This window comes from Sapajus apella, unplaced genomic scaffold (assembly GCF_009761245.1).
Source record: "Sapajus apella isolate SASKATOON/1434 unplaced genomic scaffold, GSC_monkey_1.0 scaffold60, whole genome shotgun sequence".
NCBI classification, from domain to species: domain Eukaryota; kingdom Metazoa; phylum Chordata; class Mammalia; order Primates; family Cebidae; genus Sapajus; species Sapajus apella.
In genome coordinates, this window is record NW_022437000.1 from 2,098,217 (window position 1) to 2,118,029 (window position 19,813).

Here is a 19,813-nt window from a genome sequence, read left to right on the forward strand (position 1 = left end):
TTCCTTGTTTTGTAATGTTGTACCAGAGTCACATTGGAAAGTAAGCCATGATATATAGGGTTAAATAAAACCCATCTGATGAGAATTTTTGGTTTGGCAGGCATGACTTTTTAGAACACTTAAACAGAAACTTGAGCAAGATTAAACAAAAAAAATCAGAGCCTAGTCCTTAATATCCAGAGAATATGATGCATTTTCATAAAAAATAAATGTAAGGACCACCCACTTAACACTGTTTCAAAATCATATTCTAATTTGTTTGTAATAGGTGGCAATATTTTTCTTTCATTTATGGATAACTAATCCTCACCTTTATCAAACATGTCTTTCAAGAGTATGTAATACATCAGTTGCTGCTCCAAGTCTACATCATTTATCTTTACATCCTCCTTATTCACTTATTTCCTTTTTAATCAACAAAATACATCTTGAATATACATTCAGGCTCCTTTTTAGTCAAATAGTGTTGTTTTAGTTAATTCAACTGCATTCCCAGTACTGCTTCTATAGGAGGCGAGCCCAAATGCAGAGAGGAAAGTGGTGTGACTTGGCCTTAAACATAATGAAGCTTATACAATGTGCACTGTGTCTTAAGTTTGAATATGAATATAATTACTACATGTGTTATATTAAATCAATGAACTTTTATTATGCTTAGCCCAGTGTATCGTCAGTTTTTAATTCAAGTTGTAGAAAAATTTATCATTTTGCTTCTTGATAAAATGATTTATTATTAATATTTTGTTCAACTTTATTGTTTTCAGCTTTTATCAAACATATTACCTCTTTACTCAATGGTGATATGCTAGCTCTAGATAAGTGGTCTGGTGGTAACACATATACGGAGGGTAAAATTCCACCTGACTACTCAAGTGCCCATCAAACACTTTTTAAAAAATACCCATTTTGATACATTCTTAGTCCCATTCTACATTTTATACAGGTCCCATTCTTTGGTTTTGATTTGTTTTATTACATTTGACTCTCCTTAAAAATTAGCTAACTATGCCCAAACTCTAATGGTATTGTTATAGATTTTATTTTTATGTTGGTTCCCTCCACTTTATTTATTTTTTGTTAATGGTACTTGAGGTTCTGGGGTACATGTGCAGATCATTCAGGATTGTTGCATAGGTACATACATGGCAATGTGGTTTGTTTGCCTCCATCCCCCGTCACCTATATCTGGCATTTCTCCCCATGTCATCCTTCTGGAACCTCCCTACTCCCCCGCTGTCCCTCCCCTGGTCTCCCACAACAGACCCCAGTGTGTGATGTTTCACTCCCTGTGTCCATGTGTTCTCATTGTTCAACACCCACCTATGAGTGAGAACATGAGTTGTTTGATTTTCTGTTCCTGTGTCAGTTTGCTGAGAATGACGGTTTCCAGATTCATCTATGTCCCTACAAAGGACACAAACTCATCCTTTTTTATGGCTGCATAGTATTCCATGGTGTATATGTACCCCATTTTCCTTGTCCTGTCTAACATTGATGGGCATTTGGGTTGGTTCCAGGTCTTTGCTATTGTAAACAGTGCTGCAATGAACATAAGTGTGCATGTGTCCTTATAATAGAATGATTTATAATCCTTTGGGTATATACCCAGTAACGAAATTGCTGGGTCAAATGGAATTTCTATATGTAGGCCCTTGAGGATGATCCGCACTGTCTTCCACAATGGTTGAACTAATTTACACTCCCACCAACAGTGTAAAAGTGTTCCTGTTTCTCCACATCCTCTCCAGCATCTATTGTCTCCAGATTAATGATCGCCATTCTAACTGGCATGAGCTGATATCTCAAGGTAGTTTTGATTTGCATTTCTCTAATGACCAGTGATTATGAGAATTTTTTCGTATGTTTCTTGGCCTCATATATGTCTTCTTTTGAAAAATGTCTGTTCATATCCTTTGCCCACTTTTGGATGGGTTTTTTTTTTCTTGTAAATCTGCTTTAGTTCTTTGTAGATTCTGGATATTCGCCCTTTGTCAGATAGGTAGATCGCAAAAATTTTCCCATTCTGTTGGTTGCCGGTTCACTCTAATGATTGTTTCTTTTGCTGTGCAGAAGCTCTGGAGTTTAATTAGATCCCATTTGTCTATTTTGGCTTTTGTTGCCAATGCTTTTGGTGATTTAGTCATCAAGTCCTTGCCTATGCCTGTGTCCTGAATGGTTTTGCCCAGGTTTTCTTTTAGGGTTTTTACGGTGTTAGGTTTTGTGTTTAAGTCTTTAATCCACCTGGATTTAATTTTAGTGTAAGTTGTCCAGTAGGGGTCCAGTTTCTGCTTTCTGCACATAGCTAGCCAGTTTTCCCAACACCATTTATTAAACAGGGAATCCTTTCCCTGTTGCTTTTGTCCAGTTTGTCAAAGATCAGATGGTTGCAGATGGGTGGCATTGCCTCTGGAGACTCTGTTCTGTTCCATTGGTGTATGTCTCTGTTTTGGTACCAGTACCATGCTGTTTTGATTACTGTAGACTTTTTTTTTTTTAATCCTTTATTACAAGTCACACTCTTATAGAAGTATATGTGGACTTACGTGAAAAAATCAAATGTATCCAAGAATAAAAAACATAGCACATAAAGTAGTATATGCATTCCAGTGTTTGGGCCAGAGATGGTGGGCACCCAAGAAAAAGCTCTTCTAGAATGACCCGGCTGGGGCAGGCTGGGTGCGAATAGTTCCGGGCCGCAGGCACAGTGTGGGGGCCTCCTGCCTCCTCCACGGCCCTGCAGGAGGTGATAGCACCAGCTTCTGGGGCCTCCGGGCCAGCCGCGGATCCCAGGCCGGCCCGAGCCTGGCGCCAGGCAGAACCCTTCAGGCAGGGCCATATCTGGCCCTCCGGGGACAGCAGTGATGAAATACCCCAGAAACATGGGCTTCAGGACTGGCCACAGTGTACCTGCAGAGGCCTTCAGCTTAGTTGGCCTTTTTCAGGAAGATCTTGCTCAGAATCTGCCACACAGGGGATTTTTTTTTTTTAAGTTACAAATCAGATATCTAACCCTAACCTTATCAGAGAGATAATATTCCTGAATAATCGTAGAGTAAAATAAAAAGTTACATTGTAAGGTATAAAAAGCCTGGGCGAGATGCTCCAGGGGCCTTGGCCAGAGGCTGACAGACCCCCACCCTGCCAAGTGCCCCGTGGTGACCACGGATGCAGCAGCCCCCGCTGGGATGATATCTCCATGGGGGGCCACTCTGTTCCCCACCCCATGTGGGGACAAAGTGTCAGTGTGAGGAAGGGCAGGGGCAGAAGCCCATCAATGCTGGGGAGGGTTCCTCCTGAGCGCACCCCAGCCCACCCTGTCATCTTTGGCAAATAGGCATATGCAGATGCAGGAATCCAGGTGCCCCAAGCCCTAGGTCTCTGTGTGCCTCCTCCTCCCTGGCACTCCACCCACCGAAAAGTCCGAGGCTGAGGCAGGGTAGGTGGGGTGGGGCAGGCTGGGGTGGGTGGGTGCAGAGGTCACATCTGGAGAGTGCAGGCAGGCGACACAAAGCTCAATCCTCTTCCCTCCACAGGGCAGCGGGGTGGGGTGGGCACTCCCCACCAGCCTGCTCATGCGTCGTACTTCTTACCAGTCTGGTGGATGTGCTGGAAGAGGGTCATGGAGAAGGCCATGCCCAGGATGTACATGATGAGGATGCACATCCCCACTGTGCCCAGCACGTGCTTATTGTCATGGAACCACATCTTCACCTTCTCATAGCAGCCCGTTCCCCACACAGGAGTGGTGGCGTGGCGCCCACAGCCCTGGGGGTTCTCCATGCAGCAGCAGTCGGGGACCGTGTTCTCCCCCAGCACTGGGTACCAGTCAGTGTAGTCCGTGACACCACAGCATCGCATCTCAGCCTGGATGATATTCCAGGCATTCTTCATCCCCAAGTTATCCTCGTTGTGGTACAGCAGCAGGCCTTCCTTCATGTCCTCCTTGGCGTTCTCATTCACCTGGTCCATGTAGACAAAGAAGAGGATGAGTAAGATCAGCTGTGCTAGGAGGATGACCAACAGGAAGATGAAAAAGCTGAGGAGGAGGCACTTGCTTTCCTTGATGGCCCCCAGGAAGCCCGTCACCATGACAATGGAGAGGCGCAGAGCTTCCAGAGGGTCGAAGCCTGGGTCCACCTCTCCCTCTGCCCCTCCCTTGTAGAAGGAGCGGATCTGGAGGTAGCGGTCGGGGTTCCCAGGGTACTGGAGGGTGGCGGTGACGCCCTCCTGCAGGGCCTCCTTGTCCGACTGAGGGTTATCAAAGGGCAGCACCTCCACAGGCGTGTTGAAGAGCTTGTCCTCTAGGTGCTCAGTGTTTCCACTGTGGAAGAAAAACCACTCCAGTTGCAAAGGCTGGAAGAAGCGGAAGCGGATGAAGTCCCCCGCGGCGGGGAGGTGAGGGCCCAGAGGAAGTTCTCGCGCAGGTAGGCTTTCTCCAGGGTGAAGTGCTGGTATGTCTTCAGGCTTGTGCTCACCTCTGCTGGTGGGTTCACATGCTCCTTCCACAGTGCCTGCTTTCCAAAGTCCTTGTCCTTCAGTTTCTGGATCTTGCCAGCCAGTGAGGAGTGAGTACCCACGTGCTGGAAGAGGGACGGCTTGAAGCGGATCCGCAGGTTGGCTTTCTGCCGGTCACAGTGCATCCTTCTCGGGGTTGCAGACTTTCACCCACAGAATATGGCCCAGGAGCCAGTCGGTGGGCTTGTCTCGGTAGAACACGAGGATGAACTCTACACTCAAGCTCAGGTCTAACGACTTGAACATCTTCCCAATGAAGCCCAGCTGGGAGAACTCCAGGATCATCCAGTCCTCCGAAGGCTGCTGCAGTGCGAAGTTCTTCACGGTGCTCAGGTAATTGGGCTTGACCACAATGTCGTCCTCCAGCTGCACGTAGTAGATGCCTTTGGGCTGCACGCACATCACGAGGAAGCAGTAATGGAGGTTCTGTTTGGTCCTCCACCTGACTCTCTCCTTGGGGTCCGCAAAGGACTCTTGGAGGCGGGAGAAGTCAGGGTAGAAGTGGGAACAGGATGAGATGACCCCCAGGAGCCCAGAATGGATCTTGGTGGGGAGCAAGGCTTTGATGTTTTCTGTCACTGCCGAAGTGTACTGTGGGTCAGTCTCAGCAATCAGCACCACAATGACTGAGTCCTCCTTCTCTTGTGGGCTCAGCTCAGAGATGAGCCAGTGCAGAGTGTCAGTCAGGTACGACTGCACCTCGCGCCGCAGGCTCGGGATGCCCATCACTACCGACACTCCGGTGCGGCCGTGGCCCACGCGCACCGCGGGCTGCAGACGGCTCTCCTTGGCCAGCAGGTGTGGTAGGTGCTGGAAGACAGTGGGCAGGTGTAGCACCTACTGGTGTGAGCCGTTCCACGGCTTCAATGGGGGTCCTCTGTTGGGCAGCCCCAGGTGCGATTGCCCTCTGCCTCTTGAAGCACCTGCCTCTCCGAAACGGCGCTCTTGATCTCATCCAGCACCAGGTTGAGCTCCTTGGAGCGCTTGAGGCTCTCCTGCTCAGCTGCGTGCAACCGATCCTGCAGCGCCAGGAGCTCCCGCTGGTAAACGTCCACGACGTCGCCTTTCCGGCCGCTGAGCGCCGCGTGCCAGGACCAGCGAGAGGAAGGCGCGCAGGCCGAAGAGCAGCAGCGTCAGGAAGGTGCCACTGCAGGGCCCATCTCCTCTGGTGCGCGGCTTGAAGTCAGGTAGTGTGATGCCTCTGGCTTTGTTCTTTTTGCTTAGGATTGTCTTGGCTATGCGGACTGTCTTTTGGCTCCATATGAAGTTTAAAGTGGTTTTTTCCAGTTCTGTAAAGAAGGTCATTGGTAGCTTGATGGGGATAGGGTTGAGTCTATAAATTACTTTGGGCAGTATGGCCATTTTCATGATATTGATTCTTCTTATCCATAAGCATGGAATATTTCTCCATTTGTTTGTGTCCTCTCTTATTTCCTTGAACAGTGACTTGTAGTTCTCCTTGAAGAGGTCCTTGACATCCTTTGTTGGTTGTATTCCTAGATATTTTATTCTCTTTGTAGCAGTTATGAATTGAATGGGAGTTCGCTCATGATTTGGCTCTCTTTTAGTCTGTTAATGGTGTGTAGGAAGGCCTGTGATTTCTGTGCATTGATTTTGTTTTTTAAAGTTACAAAACATTTTGAGATTGGCTTTCTTGTTGAAACGACTTCATATTGGAGGGTAATATTCCCCCCCATGGGGTCATCAGTATTCATAGACTCTATTGAGTTACATTTTGAACACTCTACATGTTCTGTAAAATACCTAGAATGCTGCGCACGTGGATGAATATTAATGATTGTCTCTATAAGTAGTAAAGCAAGGAACAAAAGACCTCTCTTTAATAATCTAGCGTCACAGCAGTCCTGAATGAAGCGGACAGAACTAGGATCCCCTGCCTTTACAGCTCTTATCTCTTGAGTAGCACCCAAGACAAAGAAGCCCATTTGAGAGAGTTCAGAGCAATTTTTAAAGACTTCTGTAGAAACATGGATGTTTTTAACCTGAAAATGTTCTACTTGCTGATTTAAGTGACTACATCTGCATTCTCTCTCCACTAGGAAAGAATGACCAATTAGTTATCCATTACTCCATTTATGGATAACTAATCTCCACCTTTATCAAACATGTCTTTCAAGAGTATGTAATACATCAATTGCAGCTCCAAGTCTACATCATCTATTTTTGCATCCTCCTTATTCACTTATTTCCCATTTTATAAATAAAATACATCTTAAATATATATTCAGGCCCATTTTTAGTCAAATAGTGTTTTAGTTAACCAGTGTACCAGAGTCTTAAGTTTAAAGTAAATTAATCAACCTTTGAAATTCTGTCAGCAGAAAGAATTCAAATGTGTACTTTGTCTGGTACCAGATATATATACACTCCTTTTAAAAAATACCGTATTTTGAGGTGAAGTCCAACCGCAATTTAAGTCATGAAAAAGGCTACTGGGAGAATGATCTTAATTAAAATAAATCAATGTCAAAGTGTTTCTAACTAAAATATTTGTTATAATTTTAGGTGAAATAATATTGCATTGTTTATTCATATCTGAAAAAATAGATGTAGTTAAGATACTAGAAGAAAATCAATTGAAACATTAATAGCATTTGTTTCTAAAGCTATGTTTAATAAGGAACGTTCTGCCTTCTACTTATGTATTTAAAAAAAATTAAAGTGATTATGTACTGCTTTAATATTATGATTGCTTTGATAATATTTTTAAAATTAGTTAAATTATAATCTAAATGTAAAAGGTACTCAGTGATTTTAGGGCGTATACATGTATGTGTATGCATGTATGTGCATATCTGTCTTATATAGTTTATATTAAAATTTTGAATGGGGAATTAGGGAAAGTTATTTTTTAAACTGGGATAATAAATTTAAAAAATGTGTAGCGGATGGGAGTCTCAGGTAATGTCATAAAAGTGCCAATGACCTGTCACAAGCATTGAATGAAAGATGCAAATGAGCAGCTAAAATTAAAAAATATGAGGAACTTGATGCTAAACCATTCACAACCTGCTTGTGGGTTGGAATTTCCTAAGTAGCAGAACATCTCCCTCACCACCATCTATTGAAAGTCAGCTTTAAAAAATTAATGTTAATAAACAAGTCAAAAACTTTAATAAAAAATATACATATATCAAACAAACTTTGACACCATTTTAGATTCATCAATATTTGTTAGATTACAGCACTACCAAGTTTCTATCTTAAACATTATAGTGACCCCTAATCAGGCCTTAGAGTGGTGATTGATTACAGAGGTTGAGGGAGTGACAGGTGGTGCTTCTTAGAGGAGGTGAAAATAAATCTTAAAAGATGAAAAGTAAATTTTGATGAGGTAATTTTTAAGTAACCATGTATATGTGCATACCTGTATATGTGTGTGTGTGTGTGTGTGTGTGTGTGTGTGTGTGTGTGTCTGTAGGAGTGCAGATGCCAATGTGTTTGGACCTCTGGGGAAGGGGAGGGTAAGCAAGAGATAAATGCAACTCAGCCTCAGATGAGCTCAATCACTGACTGGGTAATCAGCCCTCATTTTTTTCTGGGCTCCTCGATAGCAGCACTACTAACATTTTAGACCAAATAATTATTTGCTGTGGAGACTGTTCTTCTGTGCATTGTAGGATGTTTAGGAGAGTTCTTGACCTCCACCCTTTAGGTGCTAGTAACACTGTAACCACCTTATTGGTTCTTCCTGCCCACTGGACAAAGTCAATTCATGGAGACCATAGCATTGCAGTGAAGAAAGAATTTAATAATGATGAGGCCAGCCACACCACATGGGAGACAGTTATAACTCAAATGAAACTCCTTGAAGGCTCAGAGGTTAGGTTTTCTTTTCAAAGATAGTTTGGTGGATAGGGGCCCAGGGAGTGGGGAATGCTGATTGTTTGGGTCAGAGATGAAATCATAGGGAGCTAAAGCTGTTATCTTGCTTACGTTGGTTCCTGGGTAGGGGCCACAGGACTTGTTGGCAAACACTGGTGGGGCCATCTAGTTTTCAGAAATGCAAAATCCTGAAAAGACATCTCAAAAGGCCAATCTTAGGTTCTACAACAGTCATGATATCTGCGAGAGAAATGGAGAAGTTGTACATCTTATGACCTCTGGAATAATGGCTGGTAATTATTTAACTATGTTTGCATCTTAGCAGAATTCAGGCCCCTCTCATCCTTCTAACCTGGTGGCCTTTCATTTGTTTTACAAGGGCAGTCTAGTTTTTGGGAAGGGCTATAATCATTTACACTATAAACTAAATTTCTCCCTAAGTTAACTTTGGTCATGCCCAAAAATGTGCGAAGACAGCCACCCTTGAGGCTAGAAGCAAGATGAACTCAATCATGTCAGAGTTTTCTTACTTTCATAATTTTATAAACTTTCTTACTTTTGTAAATTTTCTTACTTTCATAATTTTTGTTATATCTAAAAATGTCCCCAAACATTACCAAATGCCTTTCCTGAAGGATTGCATTACTTTAAGCTCAGTAAGCTCTGTAAGCTGGCATTTTGTGTGCAGGTGGTTGGGATGGGTGGGAGGTTGTCTGGGATTGAGAAACAAAGCACTGCTCTATTTGTTACCAAGAGTTGAATCATTCTGGGGGGCATACTTCATCTAGATGCTCCATAATCTTTTCCATATAACTTTTGACATTCAATCAAAGAAATATGAAACAGAACTAAGGAAACAACAATAGACAATAGAAGCAGATGCATAAATGACCCAGTTATTAGGAGTTAACAGATATAGATATTTAAATAGCTATAACAAACATAGTAAAAAAAAAAAAGGCAGGATGGGTAGTTGGACAACATCCAGTCTACAGTACAGATAACTCAAAGAATATTGTTTTGCTGGCTTTCACTCATGGTGGTTTGCTTCCTTGTGTGTGTATTTTTTGGTCTTCGGTTTTGAGCTTACCCTAAACTCTGGAATATCTTGAAACATAAATTCAGGACACTTTTCTTCAATGAACATTTTTGTTCATTTTTGAGAAGAATATTACTAATTTTGCACATCTTCAGTCTTTATTCCATGGTACCTACTAACCAGCTTATTACCTTACCTGAGTAAGCTGGTTAGTAGGTACCACTTACCTGAAGTGTTAATGTAGGATTTTATCCTCAGGACTCCTTTCACGTGAGTTTATGGTTTATTGCTCTTGCTTCAGCTTATAGTTCCAGTTTTTGGGTTTCCTGAAGGATTGCATTACTTCTATAAGCTCAGTAATAAACAATTGAAATGTGGTACAATAGATTATTTGGTCTTTGCATTGCTGGAAACTAAAGCCCATATACTGTGTGCTTCTTTATAATGTATCTTTCATCATGCTATTTCAGAATGTGACAAATACTAAAAGCTGATATTTAAGATCACATCACCCCCCAAATATTTTTTTCAAAAGTAAAGATGAAGTGGAAGATAAACAAGAAACTTAGAATAATACTAGGTTTAGAAAGTTTATTAATTATGCTTCCGAAAAAGCAGTTGTCATTTTCTGAACAGATAAAAATGAATCTGCAAATTAAAATTCCCAGTGGAATTAATGCAGTGACTCATTACATAATACATCATGGGCAAGCAATCCATCCTTTGTACTCTTAGGCAATCAGATGTATTTAAGCCTAAAATAATTCAAGACAAAAGTAATCCAGTTCCTCCAACATTGCTTTTTGCCTGACATAGAGCTTATCATTGTTTAAAGCATCAAATTGCTTAGGCATTCTTTGTTTTTTTATTGCCTTCATTTCATTGCCTGAACAGTTTTTGCAGTATGATGTTAACTACCGCTGTTTGGACTGATGGAATAGTTTATTTCTTTTGATAACATCAGGTGAAAGCAAAAGTCATTCCATGGCAATTTCCTGTTGCTTCAATGAGACACTGCTTTCCAAAAATGGCAAGAATGTTCTTGACAATTAGCATTTACATGTGATTTTAAATTTTTACTTTGTTTTTATTCCATATTCACTCTTTTGATTTTATTAAAGATTTGAATGAGTGAGACACAAGCACAGTTTAACTCATGTGATGAGAGCCAAAGTAAATACTATTTATTCTATGTTTTCTATAGTCAGAGAGACATGAGGGCTTGCATGAAGGACCTGCATATCAAATGCCTCTATTTTCTGACATTTTTCCATTGCCAATATAGACATCACATTCATTTGGTTGTTCTTAGTGTTCCAACAGCCTTCCTCCCTTTCTCTTTACTGTAATTGGAAGCATATTTCTCTATCTTCCTCCGTCTCCATCCCTTCCACTTTGATATTCTTATTAAAGTGGAATATTTCCTCCTATCTGGTAGAATGTGAAGAAAATAGGGCACCCTAATTTATTTGATTATCATTCAGTTTTTCTAGGTAACTAAGTTTGTCCTTGAACGTTTCTGGTCTCTTATGGTTACATTTTTAATTATCTTGGAATACTGAAAAAGATAGTCAATAATTTTTTTTCATGTCTTCCCACAGTGTCTGAACTATTTCCATGACTTTTTGACTATTCGCTTTTGCCTTTGTGGAAAATAGTCATTAGAATATCATTTGCAAGTCTAATTTTCCTAGTTCTGGATCACTTATTCCCCCAGTAAATTCCATTATTTGGAACTGTACTTCTGTACTTAACTACTAGTGAATGGCAGAAAGCATTTCTCTATCTTAGCTTATTTAGGAAAAAAAAGATGATTTGAAGGGAACCACAAGCAGCTTGATTTCTATCTGTGATGGAAGGCCACAATTGTAATATTTAAATAGAGGTTGAATAAATAAGTATGATTTTTATGTCTGCATTACAGAGTAATAATAGTAAATGTCTTTGGGAACAAATGGAAATAATACCATGATAGTTGCTATCAAAATCTAATAGATGATAACATTTGACTGCACATATTTGGAACATTTAAGTAGAAAACAGGGATGGCAGTTACAACTGGTGTAGCTTTATGAATCTCTATTTCTATTACAACTGAGACTCTTTGGAGATCACTTTATCCAATCTCTGTGCAGAAAACAAGGAACTAAATCTTTGAGAAGCAAAAGTGGCTTATCCAAGCTAGATAATAAAACTGTCACCAAAATGGGCCCTCCAGCTGCCGTCACAGTGCTTGGCCCATATCAACCATTGACTCTTGTGTCAATTCTTACTTTCCTATGAGAAGGCCTGGGTATGTTGCACTCAGTTCACCCTTTCTTGTTCATATCCTTACAATAATCATGAAATTTATATTTTATAATCCAAATTATTTTGAGGTCATGTTCCTCATACAAGGTTTCCCAATCAAAAGCAGGTGAGATAGTGGTTGAGACAAAGGCACCCTGGGCATTAGTTATGTATTTAAATTCTCCAATTAATTGCCTCCAAGAAGGAAACAAATATGTACACTTTGCAATTTGTCTCTATTACTACTAATGTAAAATGAACATTACATTAAAACTTAATGGCGATTGAAGAAAACAATTTAAAAGCCATGAACAAAAAACACCACCACCAAATATTGTCCTTACTTGAACTACATTAATGTCCAAAGTGGCCTAAGGGAAAGAGAGAGAGGAAATGCCATTTAAAATTTTTCTCTTTCTTGAGAAACAGTAGATTTATTGTCATAATAATTTAAAAATGTTCTTGAGCAGGTCAGCAGACAGAAAGTACATGCAGATCTAGTATAATCATTATATCAAAAATTAAGCACATGAACAATGAAATGGTAGTATGGTAGCAGCCCTTTATCAAATTAATGTTCTAAAGACTGTTATTGGTGAAATACAAAGGCTTGCAAATAAGTGAGCTGGACTAACTGAGCAGTTTTATGTGTTACATTTGAAACTAGATTCCAGAAAGAATTTTTAAGAGAAGGAGAATTTAGAGCTTAACATTTCTATTCACCTAATATAAAGTTATAGAATGTCAAATCAGATAGCATCATTCAATTAGTCAATTTACATTGACATAATATATGCGACTTCCATAATAAATAATTCTAAAAATGTATTACTTTTGGAAATATTGAGTCACGTTATTTACAGGTAACCTGAGAGATCTCTATTATAATAATTGTAAAAAGCGGCAATAACTTTCTGAAAAATTTTATATATTCTTCTTGTATAAATACTGTTTAATTTTACTTATTTTCATTTGTGTCTATAATGTAAGATAAGGGTTTATAATGCTGTTTAAATCTAATTGGGATATATGATTGATCCAGGATCAATTTATTTAAAAATAAACTTTTTTCACTGCACTGTAATATTAGCCCATCATAAATCAAGTGACTGTATATGTGCGGATCTGTTTGTGATGTTTCTATTCTGTTTCATTTGCCTATTTGTCTGATCTTGCACCAGCAATAAATTCTTGTTTTGTTGTTGTTGTTGTTGTTGTTTGTTTGTTTTCTGAGATGGAGTCTCACTCTGTTGCCCAGGCTGGAGTGCAATGGCATTGTCTTATACCATCGAGGCTCAATGCAACCTCCGCCTCCTGGGTTCAAGTGATTCTCCTGCCTCAGCCTCCCCAGTAGCTGGGATTACAGGTGACTGCCACCACACCCAGCTAATTTTTGTATTTTTAGTAGAGACAGGGTTTCACCAATTTGGCCAGGCTGGTTTTGAACTCTTGACATCAGGCGATCCACCTGCTTCAGCCTCCCAAAGTGCTGGGATAACAGGCATGAGCCACCATGCCTGGCCACTACATTCTTAAATACTGTAGATTTAGATTATGTCTTAAAATCTGATATTGAAATCTGTCTCCCCATTTTTTTCTCAAGGCTTTGGCTATTTGTATCCCTTTGCATTTATGTATAAATTTTAGAATAAACTTGTGAATTTTCTTAACATGAAACTTGTTGGGATTTTGATGAGGATGCATTAAATCTATAAATCCATTATCAGAGAATTGACAGCATTGATGCTCTAATCTATAGCCTTTTTTGTGTATATTTTTAAATTCACTCAATTATTTGCAGTTTTCTATACAGAGGTCTTTACATCTTTCATGAGTCTTCCTATTTTCTGTATTTATGTTATTATAAATGATATGATTTTAAAAATTAATGTCAAATGTTTGTTGCTACTATATAAAAACTGTTTTTAAAATTATGAAACACTTGTATCTAGTAACCTTGCTAAATTTACTTATTAATTGTAATAGCTTCTATGGAGCTTCTTTTGCATTTTCTACCTACATACTAATGTCATATGTGAATAATGACTGTGGCATTTCTCCCTTTCTGTACTATTTGTATTTCTTTTTTTTTGCTTTAGGGCAATTAGCTATGGCTTCCTTATAATGTCAGTTATGTGTAGTCATCCAGAGCATGCTTGTCTTGCTCCCAATCTTGGAGAAAATGCTTTGTGAAAGCTATCAGAATCAAAATGGAATCATTTGTGTCAAACCCTGACAAAATAAGGTGGGAGATATGAAGGGAGTGTTCTTATGCACGATTATCTAATAACAGGAACGGTCACAAAAGACTGCCAAAACCACAGCCTTATACACAAATATATATATACTTATGTGAGGATATCTGCCCAGCAACTGCCTGCCCAACCTTGGACAGATGCCAGCTTTCTTACTGATCCTTGTAGCCAAGGATTATTATCTCAAAATAACTTATGTAACCTCCTTATTTTACCTTCAAAAACCCTTGTCATTTTTTCCCCTCCCCTGGATATGTCCATATTTTACTATGCTATGTTATTCCATGTTGTAGTGCCAACTGCCAGATAAACTTATTATCTTTGAAGAATGTCTGTCTGTCCATTCTTAAAACCGACATAATCTGGTGTTAAGAAATGGGACCCAAGTAAGCTCACCTGGAACCACTGGGCAGCCCCTGGAAGCAAGTGCAATTATTAACTGAACCCTTTGCACTTTCTGCCTCGAGGTGTCACCTTTCTGCCCTGGTGATTCTCCTCTTAGATTCTTGGACTTCCTCCTTTTAGTAAGTTCTTTTGACTTTACTTGGGACTTCACTGGGCTATCAGATTGCCTTGAGTAGAAGATCTTTCATTCCCTCTTAGAACTATGAGCCTGTCTTCTCTGGCAAGCTCTTTTTAATAGAATGACTGGTGTCTTTCCAGAAATTTCTTGGGTTTCTGCAGAACTTATATTATTTGTAAGGCATTTTTTTTTTCTGGTAAATTCACTTTTGTTTTTCTCTGCATACTTGATTTAATATTTTGTTTGATCTGTACCACTGGCTTAAAATTTTTGTGAGCACAGAAATTTATTTCATTTTTGTTTGGTTACATGTGTCTGCACATGATTTAGCAATTTTGTTTTTCTCCCTCTTGTTTAGGAACATCTTTTGAAAGCAAGAATAGGTACTTTAAACAGTGGGTGTGGAGTGGCAAATTGAAAGACATTATAGCAGTCACCACCATCTGTGAGGGTCCTTAATAATAAAAATCTTAAAGAAATGTCTTCCATGTCAAGATAAACTGTTATGAACAGGAAAGATCACCTCTAGAAGCTCAGTCAGTTTCAAGACAAATTCTATACAATGAAGGAAAATTGGTCACAGGTCAAACAGAGCATAAGCTATCTGCCAAGTATATAAAAAAAGAAATCTTGTGCCACATACACTTGTGAAAGCAAAACGATTTGCCCAAATCCTTAAAATTCCTTGACAGGGCTTTAGCATTTTCTATTGCTCTCCAGAGATTAATAGGAAACTGAATGAGTTTCAGAAATTCTAAGGCATGCCAAACCCTCAGATTGCTATACATTCAAAATGTATGGCCCATTCTCATGAACCTTTTTTTTTAAACTGATGGAAAAATTACACCAAGAATAATGAATGGCCATTATGGAGATTATTTCAGCCTCCCAAGCCTGTTTTTCTCAGAAATGAATTTAAAAAGTGCAACTAGAGGGCTAACATATAGTCTTTTAAGCTAGTTTTCTATTTTTATCTCTGCCTCTGTTAAATCTACTAACTTTTTTGCCTATATTGGAATAGAAACTCACTGCTGCAATTGTCCTTGAAACAAAAATAGATCAAAGCCTGCTTGGAGATTATTTTTCTCATGATATTCCAATGAAACGTAAAGACCAAGAAGTTAACCCATAGTCTAAGACTGAAAAAAAAAGGAAAAGAAAGTAAAAGATTTATTTAAAAAAAATGCTAAAGAAACTGCTTTATCTAAAGTTTGGTGCACAACTTTCATAATATTGCCTATCAGGACAAATGAAAATCTTAAATTTAGTCATGTGAACAGTTCCCGTTATGTCAGAAACTCAATTTGGATTCAGTTGTCCTTTTATAAACTATTAAGTTTAGATTACTATTTTACTGTCTTATGACTAAAATTTTTAAATGAAAGCTGTAAGATGTTTGTGTGTTTATGTGTGTTTAGGCATATATACATGTGTTATGTTGTAAGATGTACATACATCATAAAATCTAGCATACTTGGCCAGAAATCCCTTAAAGAATTCTTTTCAAGTTGGCTTAGAGATAAGATATGTAAATGACACTTAAAACTGTTAAAAAAAAAAAAAATAACCCAAATACCTTTTAGTGTGTGTGATTCAAATGAATCTTTGATAAATAAACTGGTTTTAAATTTGTTGGTAAAATAGAACTTTGGTTCAGAATTGTTACCTTACATTTCTTTTGCTTTTGGCCTGGGTTTGCTGGTTAGACAGGATTAAATTTATCTCTGTTAGATGTTTTAAAGTCATAAAACTAGAAATTCAGCTTAGGCCAGGTGCTATGGCTCATGCCTGTAATCCTATCACTTTGCGAAGCTGAGGTGGTTGGATCACCTGAGGTCAGGAGTTTGAGACCAGCCTGATCAACATGGTGAAACCCGTCTTTACTAAAAATACAAGAATTAGCCGGGTGTGGTGGCAGGCTCCTGTAATCCCAGCTGCTGGGGAGGCTGAGAATCACTTGAACCTGGGAGGCGGAGGTTACAGTGAGCCAAGCTCATGGCACTTCACTCAAGCCTGGGTGAAAGAGCAAAACTCCATCTTAGAATAGAATAGAATAGAATAGAATAGAATAGAATAGATTCAGCTTAATAGCAAAAAAGTTTTTGTTTGTTAGCTCTTTGAAAAATAAGACTAATATTAGGTTTAAGAAAAACAGCTGTATTTTCCCAGTTACTGGCAAAATACCCGTATATTTTAGGTTATTACTTGGGTGATGAACACCTGACATTCACAGGCTACAAAAATAGTTAACAGAGAATTAACTTGAAATGAGAACTAGCTTTGTCTGATATCTCAGTTTTCATAAGTAATCTGGTACAATTGCTTAAAACAAATAAATTCAGTGATTGTAAATGGAATAAATATGTGTAAATGAACTTTTCAGGTAATTTCAGATGTTAAAATTATGTTATTTTAAATTGAGTAATATTCATAAAGTGGATTATTTTCAAATAGGATAAAATAATAAGCATTAATTTCTGATCAAATGTTAATGTTTGTTTAATTTTGGCTTTTTCAATATAGGAAGACATAATTGACTCTATTAAAAATATATCATGTTTTACATTGAAATTTGTTTCTTGAGAAAGCACACATTTCTAGAAGTTTTAAGATGTATATTTATAAGCTGTTGGTAAATGACATATAGTTCAAAATGCTTACTTCTAAGGCTTTAATCAGAAATTAAAGCTACAAAGAGTTAAACATTTTAATTAATATATCTAATTCTATATGTCAGTTGTACAAAGAGGTAAGATACGTTTTTCATTAAAAACACTTATAAACATGAGAAATATTTAAATTTTGGTTGGGAAGGAAGAATAATTTTGTCTAATTTAACGGTTGTCTTAAAGTATCAAAAGAAGTAATAACAAGGCTAAAGAAGCCAGTAATTAGGAGAGAGAGGGGGAACTCAAAGTTATGAGGAAGTGTTTTTAGGTAAAAGCAGAAAGTGAATAATATGAAAAATACTGTTGTGTGGTCAGAATGAGAAAGGGAAATAAGAAAAATAAATGCTTGTGCTTAAGTAGAATTTAAAAGGAAGAAAACGTAGGAGAAAACCGAAGGCTCAATCAAGTTGTAAAAGGTCTGAGGGAAATACAAACATTTGTAAAGGATGAGTCTTATGAAATGAATTCGTATGCAATCAACTTGGCTTAAGTTAGAATTGTTTACAATTCTTTCTAACATTGAACATTATACACTGATACAAAACCGGAATCTAGTCCTCTGTGTTTAAAGCAAAACAATTTTCTTGGAGTAGTGATCTGCTCTCCGTGACCCTTGCAGGAAGTTTTTATTTTTAATGGTAAAACCCTTTTCTTTTAATTTTCAATGATTTTCTAAACTGCATCTTTTTTATTTTACAGTTTCCATTTATTTTTTCCAATTCAGATTAAAATTGTTACGTTCTTCATTTAAAATACCAATTTAATTTCACAAAATAGAGTTTCCTCTTAAAGCTTTTCAGATTCATGTCTCAGAAGTTCAACTTTTTGCTGCATCTCACTGCACGTAATTTGCAGGTCATGCATCATTGCCTCTAGCTCTTCCTCCTTTTCTTCTTGCAAAGGTACATCTTTTCACACTATTAAAGTTGTGACCCTGTCCATTAACTTTTCAGTCAGCTCCTACTCCCCTTTTTTTTTCTGCTTCCAGTTCTAACTCTAACATAGTGGTCTGATGCTGAAAAATGTCTTGAAGACCCAGAAGAGCAATGTCTTCCTCTGGGATAACTTGATTCTGTTCTCTTGGCTTTTCTTGAAGTGTCAGAATTGTTCCATGTAATGAGGCAATTTTGCATGCTTTTACTTTTGGTAAGAGCCACATATTACCCTGCTGAAGATGCTAGTTTTCTTGTTTACTTCTATGATATGAAGTGTACTCATGACCTCAGACAGACAATTCCAGTGTCTTAGTGAATTTTGATATCTTTTCATTGGGTTCAACTTCCAGGTTATTTAAACAGACTTCCATAAGGAGACACAATTACACTTCAGGAGGTTTTTGTTTGTTTGTTTTTTAAACCTTTTGGGGATGGGCCTAAGAAACAAATATTTTATGTTTTATGAAGATAATTCCCTGTGCTTTATGTTGTCTTATTAGGTTTTTCATTGGTGAGGAAAACTGAGCTTTGAAAGAGTTATTTTTCTTGCATCCTTGTAATTTTCTCTATTTATTTTTGAAATTTTTTGTCAGTATAGTTAAGTGAATATTATTTCACAATGACATGTGATTCTGTTTTAATTAAATGTTTTAAACCTTTTGACATCTTTGGCAGACTTCCACAGTATCAAAGTTCTAAATTAAGTCTTTTTGACTTCAAATTAACTTTGGGAATTTCTCATCAGGAAATTCTGAAGGATGTGTCTCTCACTTTATGAAAGAGTTATTAAACGAATTAGGCTTATTTTGTACATTGGGTTGTCTGGGGAGCATTGTCAAATAATAGAGTGATGCTAAATCTTTTTCACGTTATATTTATATGAATATGTTATTGATGTGAATGTTCTAAAGATAATGTAAAATTTATAGAAGTCTGATGGCTCTGATTGGATGCTGTCAACCATAATTCTGGTTGTTATCTTAAAATGTTATATGCAATAGAAATAACTGAATTTCTTTGTTTATTGTGTCATTATTATAATGAACTCTGCAGAGTTCAAATTCATCAGATTTTTAAACCATATTCGAAGTGTTTGCCATCTACAGTTACACTCTTTTTTCTTCTCTGAATATAGCTGCATTCAAGTGCCTGGAAAAGACTCCAATAACTACTCTTGCTTACAAGTTTCTGATAACCCTGCACTCAGTAGGCCAAGCAAACATTTCCAGAATGCTAATAAATTGATACATTCATGAAGCTGCTAACCGAAATCACGCAGAACAAAAATTAATTACATGAAGTGAAATAACTAATGAAGATAATGTTTTTATGGCTTTTATTTGAAACGTCGGTTCTTAAATCTTTCAGTTACAGATTTAAGGAAACTTCCTGTTTTAAGCTAACTATAGTTTACACCTATTTGGTAAAGTATACTTTGTAAACAAAAGTGGAAAAATTTACTTTTTGTCCCTATTTGATACCGTCAAAATTCAGAAACTACATGGTTATTCTTATTTTTTAAATGGCAATATGTTTGTTTGCATAAATTCAATAGGAATCTGCCTTCTTTATAACAGGACTGGAAACATTGGCTATATCACAAAGATTTTGACTGAGGTGTGATATTTCAATTGCTTACAGACAAAACCGAAAGCCTGCCTTGGTTTGGTTTTTTAGTCTCAAGAGATATTTAAGGGTCCAATCTGAGATTACTATGTGTTCAATCACTATTCTTGCTGCAT

At 38.1% G+C, this 19,813-nt stretch overlaps 1 protein-coding gene and 1 pseudogene across 4 annotated transcripts in view; one reads left to right on the forward strand and one right to left on the reverse strand.

The window, feature by feature from the left end:
* Window positions 1-19,813, forward strand: part of ITGBL1 (integrin subunit beta like 1) — a 256,601-nt gene that overhangs the window by 182,463 nt on the left and 54,325 nt on the right. The window lies entirely within an intron of this gene.
* LOC116528755 lies at window positions 3,571-9,508 on the reverse strand (annotated as a pseudogene). Its single transcript, XR_004259181.1, has 2 exons — window positions 9,452-9,508; window positions 3,571-5,691 (listed from the first exon to the last, which is right to left on the reverse strand). The product of XR_004259181.1 is annotated as an alpha-1,3-mannosyl-glycoprotein 4-beta-N-acetylglucosaminyltransferase B pseudogene (transcript).